This window comes from Neopsephotus bourkii, unplaced genomic scaffold (genome assembly GCF_033783945.1).
Source record: "Neopsephotus bourkii isolate Nb327-2 ecotype Australia unplaced genomic scaffold, CSIRO-AGI_Nbou_v1 NB_659, whole genome shotgun sequence".
Taxonomy (NCBI): Eukaryota; Metazoa; Chordata; class Aves; order Psittaciformes; family Psittacidae; genus Neopsephotus; species Neopsephotus bourkii.
Genome location: NW_026901158.1, coordinates 5,136,472 through 5,145,029, shown reverse-complemented (window position 1 = coordinate 5,145,029; position 8,558 = coordinate 5,136,472).

Below are 8,558 nucleotides of genomic sequence, written 5' to 3'. Positions count from 1 at the left end.
TGTGTGCTCTTTATTTTGGTGGGGGGGGGTATTTCCCTTCCTCCGTTTTTCATTCTCAATCGTTTCTGTTCCGACAGAAAGTGGCTTGGAAGTCTTAGGTGGTATGTAACAAATCCTAAAAAAAAAAAGGAAAAAAGAAAAAAAAAAAAGAGAAAAAAAATGTTTTAAACAGTATTTAAATATTCTTAAATATGTAAATTCCTGAAATGTTTTACTTCTAATTCCGTGTTCTTTGGCTGTCTTTTGATTTTTATTGCATTATTTTTTAAGGACTATGTATTGTAATTAATGATGTGAATTCTGTATTGAGACAGGGACCGTTTCGCTGTCAGGCAAGTGAGGGGCTGGGAAGGGGAAAAGGGGGGGGGGGACCCACACGTTTTGTAGGGTTTGTATAATTTCTAAGAGTCTAAAGGGGTTAATATAAAGCGGTGTTGATTTTGTAGCAGTCCAGTTCCTCCCTCCCGTTGCATTTCTGGATCTAAGACCTCCAAGCTTGGTTTAAAAAATAATAATAATAATAATAATAATTAAAAAAAAAGAAAATAAATTAAAAAAAAGAATTTTAAAAAATAAAACTTTCCTCTATGCTCAGAAATATAAATACTGTTATTTTTAATATTAAAATGAATCTGCTATTAGTACCTTTAACAAACACTGTGGAACGCGGAGAGAGAAAAAAAGAAACCATATAAAAGGTAGTAACTATTTTTTAATTCCAAGGTGGGTTTGTTTTGGGGGTTGGGGTTTTTTTTTTGGGGGGTTGTTTGTTTTTTTCCAGTTCTTTTAAATATTTTCTTATCTAATATTTGTCAGATTACCTAGAGAAAGAAATGAATCTAGTATTAACCACAGTACGCGCGGAGTACTTTTGATTTAATAAAAGGGATAATATGATTTTTCTGATGTTTACTGTAGTGTTTCTTGTACAGATAACAGTGTATTTTTAAAGGAGAAACGGAATTGAAGCTATTTTTTCTTGCCTTTCTCATTGCCCCGCGGGACATTCCGTTTTGCAATGTATTGAAGTTACCGTTCTTGGGTTCTTCCCTTCTGTTTTCTGTTTCCCTTATGCTTGAAATGTCTAACTATAAAGAAACCAACCCAACCAACTGCAATTGGGTAACGTCGAGCATGGTGTTTAAACACAAAAAGTGTTCTTTTTATTTGACTGACAGTTGCATTTTACACTCTATATAATAAAATCTCCACAAGGTGTCTTGTGGCTCAAGTTATCTCCAGTCTGCTTCACTCGCTTTGCGCCCTGCGGCCCTCTCTGGTGTGGCTCCATCAGTGTCGCATCCGAGCATCTCTGGGTACCGTCACAGTGAGGTGACGGGATTGCAGCTCTTAAAGAGATGGTGTGATCAAGGGATGGTTTCTGTAATGAAGGTTTTAGGGCTTGTTGAGGAGGTGGCAACACCGGGTTTTAATGCCCTGAACTTGTTGCTCTTCCCTAACTTTGAGGCTGGATCCATTCAGGATTCACCTTCCACCCTGCACGTAGTGGGGGACCTGGCTCTGGTCATCCTCATCCATTAGATCGCGTTACGGAGCAATAACTTTTAGTAATAGCCGAGTTTGGCCAGAACCCCAGCGATCCCGTTCCTATAAAATAAGAGTTCTATGCTCTTCCAACCTAAACCAGCCCCATCCACTGCTCCCAGCCGGCTGTAGGGGCGTCCAGATGGGGGAGGGAGGGAGGAAAGAAGATCCCATCTGCAAAGCAGGGAGCGGGAGGCATGTTGAGAGCCGGAAGAAAAGGAGATGTAGCATCTCTAAATATACCTCCAGAGAATCAAGAGAGACAGTGAAAGATGGGATAGTAAAAGCCACTTGGAAAGAAGGGAGAGGGGGGAAAAAATGGCTGGAGGAGGGCATAAAGGCTGCTGATGGGAATTGGGAGTGGGCATTACCGAGAAGACTTCCTTCTAATTCATCTTCCAAGCTCTGTGCCAAAACAACATTTGGCATGGTTCACAGGGAGCAATTGTGTGATAATGAACCCTAAGGTGTCCCTTAATTGAAGACTGAGGATTACAGATTGTGCCCATGGTCGTAAATGGCGCAGGATGGTGGGAGGATGCATTTTGTGAAATGCAGCTGTAAGTACAGATGAGAGAGGCTCCCCAGTGAAATACCCGCCCGATGAATTATGGAAATATCTCTTTCTGATGCAAGCTTTTATCGAGGGGGTGGGGAGGCCGAAGAAATAGTTTGCAAGGCTTTGAACCTGGGCCTCTCATTAGGATGGTGCCGGCAAAGCTGAGGTTTCAGCAGCGCTCTGCTGCCCTGGCAGCCCAAAGGGCTTGAAACCAGCCCAAGTGCTGCAGGTTGTTGTTCCATTGCTGCTGCCTGCACGGGGCACAGGGGCTGCAGGCGTTCAGCCTCCTTCTATGGGGCTGGGGAGGAGGTGAAGGGAGGTTTTGGCATCTCACAGGGACTGGTGGCCTCTGGGTTCCTCTGAACGCTGCTGCCTTCGTGCCCTGGGGGCTGCTGGGGTCAATCCCACCCCATGGCACCTCGTGTCTTGCTCAGGGGGTCTCTGGCAGCTCCTCACTGCACAGCTCAGAAGCTGCTGTGATGCCTTCAAGCCACATCCATGGTCTCTGAGAGAGGAACTCTGTGTCCTGCTCACATCTGGGCACGTTTAATCCCCCAGTGAAGTGGGTCAAGCACCGGCTGCTTTAGGGCCTGTGACAGGAGGGGTTTGTCTGCCCCTTAGGTGGAAGCTGGGTGCTGCAAGGAGCAGGTCCTCAAGGAACCATGCAGGAGGATGGTGGTGGGGACAGCGCAGCCCTTTCCCACTGCAGGCACCAGCACGGGGCCGTGCCTGGGTGTTGATCCCAGGGGACCGCAGGATGCTCCCGCAAGGAGACCTTCGGCTTGGGGAACGCTCTGCCTTCGGATCACAGCACCCAGGGATGGAGGGACCGTGCTTAAAGGCCACCCAGGTGAGTCCCTGTGCATTGGTGCAGCAGCAGCTCTTCAGGCACAGAGGCCTGTCACTGAATAGAAGCTTCCTGTGCTCCTCCCAGCGCGCATCACTGGTGATGGGCTCCCGATGACCTCCTGTGCTCTGCATCGGCTGTGCCTGAGCAGGCAAAGGCTCTTTTGGGAGCAAAGGGGAGACTTTAAGGCAGCCGAAAGATCTCAAAGAGCCTTCAGGCAGCCTAAAATACCTCCTTTAATGGTGCATGATCTGAGAGCGAGCCGCTCATGGACACTGCAGGTTAAACCGAGACGGGGACTGAAGGAGCCGAGCAGGCACGAGGCTGTGGGGTTGGGATCTTTCCCTCCCCATGTGTTCAATATTTAATTGCACTGAAGCCACGGTGCAGTTACAGTAAATCCGGGGGTGACGGCGGCGTGGGCATGAGGGGAACAGGGGGTGTTTAACACGAAGCTTCTTGACGTGATGAGGATGCTGGGGAGGTCCCGCTTGGTTCATGTCACCCTTGAGGGGATACTGGGGGCTGTTGGTGCTTACAGGTTGTGGTGCAGGGTGAGTTGAGGCCTCGCAGGGACACAGTGAAGGTGTTGGTGTATCCTTTAGCAGTGTTTTATTCCACGTAAGGAGCTGTTGAGCCTTTATTTGGCTGGCTTGGAGGGGTTTCCCCTGGGTTTGCAGTGAGGAGCAGGGTGCCCATCGCAGAGGGGGCATTTCTGTGAGCTCCTGGGGTTGGGAAGCACACAAAGGGGATTTTCCATGGCTTTTCATGCTGGAAATGAGCAGAAACTGGAGCTGTGCGGTGTGAAGGTGAAACAGCCACGGCTCCTGGTCTGTTGGTGAGAGGAGATGGCAGCCCCGGAGCCAAGGGCAGCGAGTGGGCGCTGAGCCCTTGCCCTTGTCCCAGCAGCACCTCAGTGGGTGCTGGGGATGGAGGGGGGTCATGGGAAGGGATGAGGACCCTGGGACAAGGGCGACGGGGCAGGAGGTGCCCAGATCCCCCCCTTCTGTGTCTGGAGCACCAGGTTCAAGGCAGGTGACCCAAAAGAGCATCTTGGTGTTGATGTGGGAGCCAGGTACCACCACCCCACCCCGGTTTATCCTCCCACCCTGCCCCTCACCATTGAGGAAATCCCATTTCAAGGCTATGAAGCAGCCTCTGATGTTCACAGGGGCCCGTGGCTCCCTTTAACCCCGGCTGTGGTGCCAGGGGATCCGATGGCCCCTTCCCTTTGTGGGAGCCATCACCGAGGGCCAGTCGAGCCCCGGTGAGCAGCACCGGCACCAGGGCTCCTTGTTGGGGCATTCACCCGCTATGGAGTCACTGCATGGGGACAGCAGGGCTGGGAAGGGGCAGGAGCTGCAGGGGGTTCGTCTGTGTTAGACTGGGGATGAGGAACAGCTCCTTCCCCAAAGGGCTCTGAGGCATTGGAGCAGGGCAGTGCTGGGGTCACCATCCCTGCACGTGTTCACAGACAGGGTACTGGGACACTGCAGGCCGGTGTCTTGGTACCGTCACTAGCGTGGCTTCCAGTGCAGCGGCACAGGCTGGTGCTTCAGGAGAGGTTACAGTGGGATGCAGGAGAGATGGTGCTGGGATGGGACTGTCCCGGCCCCAGGTCACTGCCCGAGGGGTGGGAAAGATGCAGGGATTTTCCTGCTTCTGCATCCAAATCCCGCCTCGCTCCCACCTGCTCCGTGCTGCCATGGGGCAGAGAGGCCCTTGTGGGGCTGTTTCACACTCGGTGCTTCCCAGCAGCCCAGCGAGGGGCCCATGGTGCCGGAGCTGGCATCCAACCGCCCCGTGCCTCAGCACCATGCGCGGCCAAGGAGTTACACCACGATCGTGGTCCTTCCCGTGCCCCGTGCATCAGTCGGGCGCAGCCGGGGATGTCGCTTCTTCGCCTCCCGTTTGCTGTTGTGCCAAAACAACCCTGGAAACGCTGCTGAAAGGGAAGGAAAAACAGGCAAGAAAGCGAGCGGAGCGGAAGGGAGAGCTCTCAGCATCTCTGCTCGGCCCCGCGGCCTCCCGCAGGGAGAAATGGAGGCAAATCATGCCCTAAAGCTCCTTTCCCATCAGTGCGATCATCCCGCCCGGTTCGGACGGGCTGCAGCGTTCCGTGCCGGAGGGTCACGGCTCCACCGCACCAAAGCCTTGCCCAGGGCCACCCTGAGCCCTCCCGCTGCTCCGGGCCCCTCGGAGGGCAGCAGGGATGGGCACAGGGCACAGCGCTGTGGTCTGGAGGAGATGCGGCTCTGGTCGGCTCCATCCCATGGATGTGACACCTTGGGGATGGCCGCTCTCCGTTATGCCCCTGGGGAGGTGGTAGCGCATCCTCTCTGCCACCCACCCGCACTGGGACAGGGAGAGGGGATGCTGAGGGCTGCCCTGGAGCAAGGGGTGCTCCCATGGGACTGTCCTTGGTACCCTAGGGCAGCTATAGCACATGATGAATGGGGCAGGGGGGCTGCGTGCGCCCCACTGGGGTAGATGCAGGGGGTCTCACCCTACAGGGGGACATGGGGACGGGCAAGGGGCAGCCACACCGGCCCCCCCAGCCGAGGCTCATCCCGAGCATCGCCTCATTCCCCCCCCCGGCTCCTGCTGCGGGCGCTGGGAGCGCAGGTAACATTTGGGCACATTCCCATAACCGAGTGCTGCCAACTGCTGCGGCGGCAGGGCCGGAGCCCCCTCTCCAGCGCTGCTGTTTGCTTTGCAGCCTCCTTAGGCCCTATTGAGGCTTTTCAGCTCTGGCCCCTTCAGAGGGTTTAAGTAGGTAAAACCTGAGGAAGAGGCTATTTTCCTCCCTCCCTTTTGAGCCCTGCCTTGTGCCCAAAAGGCCCCCTTGTTTCACGCGTGCCAGTCACCTGGCTGGGCCCCCAGCCTCTTTCTCTCCCAGCCTCCCTTTTCTTTCTCCTTTCTCTCTTTTGACTTTTCCAGGAGCCCTCGCTCTCCAAACGAGCTTCAGATTGGATCCAGATTGAGGTCCCTTTGTCTTTCAAGGGTTGTACTAAGCTAATTAAATGTGATCCCAACAAATAAACGCAGATCTCCCCATTACATTCAGGCCTGCCTTTCAGGCAGCACCGGGCGGCCCCTCGCCCCCGCCCGCTGCGCACAGGGTCCCCCTCATTGAGTCCTGGCCATTGAAAGCACTGCCAGGATTTCTTTTGTGCCGGGGGTCTCCGAGCCCTTTTTCCATCAGAAAAGACCCCCAAACAGCAGCTCGGCCTTTGTGAGTTTGCAAGCAAACGCCAAAGAAAAGCCCCCTGAATGCTTTAATAAATGACACATTTAGCAACTTCGGAGGCGCCTGGCTCCTGCGGCAGCCGCAGGGGTGCAATGATCCCTCCTGCCCCTCCTTCCCCCCGGCTCCCGGGGCATTTGCAGCCCGTGGAGGTGCGGGGGATGCGGCCAAAGCAGTGACCGGCCCCGCTCCGGGACTGGCTGTCGCCGCCGTCCTCCCCTCCAGCGGCGCTCGGAGAGGCGGGGAGTACGGGGCAGGTGATGGGGTCGTCCCTGCCGCACTGCGCCGGCCGCGGGTACCAGGGCCCCGGGCAGCGGGCAGGGCGCAGAGCGGCGGCCGGGGACGGGGAGGTTTTGAACTCAGACCCCGTCTGCGCCTTCGCCTGGTGTTAGCGCTGGCAAATCCAAACCCGTGTTTAATGACACGCACCCCCCCTGGACCCCATCGGGGGCTGCGCTGGACTTTTCTCAGCTCAACTAATATCTTTTTAATGACTTTGGGAGGGGGCAGAGCCCGGCTCTGCCCTAGAGCCTGGATTGCTCCAAACAGATGTTGGGGCAGAGGGAGGGGGGGATGCTCTTCCCTGCCAGGGACTTTCTTCTGGAGTTCAAACGAGAGGGGAGCTTTCAATCACCGCTAAAAATGTATTTCTGCCCATTGAACAATGGGCTCCTTTCTGCGCCCGGGGGACTCGGCTGCGATCGCGTTTCTGCTGCCGGGGAGAAGAAACCTGCGGGTTTAGAGCAGGAAAACTCAGCTCCGAAAAGGGCTCTTCCTAGCGCCGGTTATTTCGTTGCTCCGCATCCCGCTCCCCTTCACACCCCATCCATCCCCCCCCCCAAATGATAAATTAAAAGAGCGCAATAACGATGAATTAACGTTGATTCCGCGGCCGGAGCCGGTCCCCGCCGCGCTCGGGAGCCGCCGCAGCGGTTTGCGGTAGAAGCGGGCAGGGGGAGAGGAGCGAGCATCCCTCGGCCCGGGGCGGCGGCGGCCCCACAAGAGTTAAATTTTAAAGCAAATCAAATTCCCATTGGCCACTGTATATTATCTCAGCAGTCTTCATTTGATACCTCTTTAATACAGAAAGGAGCTTTTCAAGCCCCTTTTCTCTCTTTTCTCCCCGCCGCTCTTTAAGAGCAATAAATGTTCGACTGCAATAACTATAAATCAATCTCCGCTCTGTTCAAATCCTATTCATGCGAAGGGCTGGAAGAGGGGCGAGAGCTCCCCCCTTACCCCCCGCCCCCCAAAAAGCAGCTGCTGGGCTCTAATCTCCTTTCTTGCACTGTCATTCACCCTCATTTTTCCTCCATCACCCCATCCCTGCAATCTTTTCTTGTTTTGCTTTTCTTTTCTCTCTTTGCTGCATTATGATCCCATGTCTCCCCTCATCAGACCCCAACCTTGTCCAGATCCTGACCATCCCCTTGTAGGCTGTGAAAGAAAAGAAGAGTCCATGGATGTCAAATTGGTCTCAAAAAGACCATGAAAGATTGATTTGCTCCACTTTTCTTCTGCCTGACATTATTTCTGAGGGTCCTGAATGGGAAACCAGAAAGTCTGGGACTGGAATAAAGATGTTCTCTCTGTAAGGGGGAGACGGGGGGGAAAAAATGCCCATTTACTCCTGGCCCATCAACCCTGCAAAACAGAGCAAAAGAAAAGAGGACTGTGGCTATTCAAAGTCAGACCAATATGTACACCTCCCAACAATATGCCAATATACTGAGGGCTTCTCTATTAACACCCATGAATATTAAAGTGCTCACTAAACGCTCAGAAGGAACTTTGGGAATATACACATGAAAATACAAGCAGCATTGTGCGGGGCTCAGAACAATGGGGCGGCGATAATGGCCCTTCTCTATTAACAGCCATGAATATTAAACTTGTTTCCTCTTAAATGTTAAAAAGGAGGGATAGCTGCGATATTAAAAAGAGAGAGAGGGATGAGGAGGGGGCACAGCAAAGCACCTTCCTCGGACCGGGAAGAAGCTTTGGGAAACAGCTGGGGAGATTTAAAACCACGCGGAAAATGGAAGGGTTTTTCTTTCCCATCTCTTTTTGCCATCACCCCCCTCCCGCATCCCCGCATCCCCGCATCCCCGCATCCCCGCATCCCCGCAGCCGGGCCGAGCTGCAGCGCAGCCCCGCAGGGGTTTTAAGGGCATCTATTATATTTTGTGTCCCGGGATAACTTGAGGGAGGGGGAATCATTAAGGAAAAAGGCAACGCGAGGGATCGGCTGCTCGGCGGCCGCAGGAAGCGCTGGCTGCGGGAGCTTTCCACCTGATGCGTTCTGGTTAGCGAAGCTGCGATGTTCACACGCGGCTGGCGGCTCCCGTAGCCAAAATCCA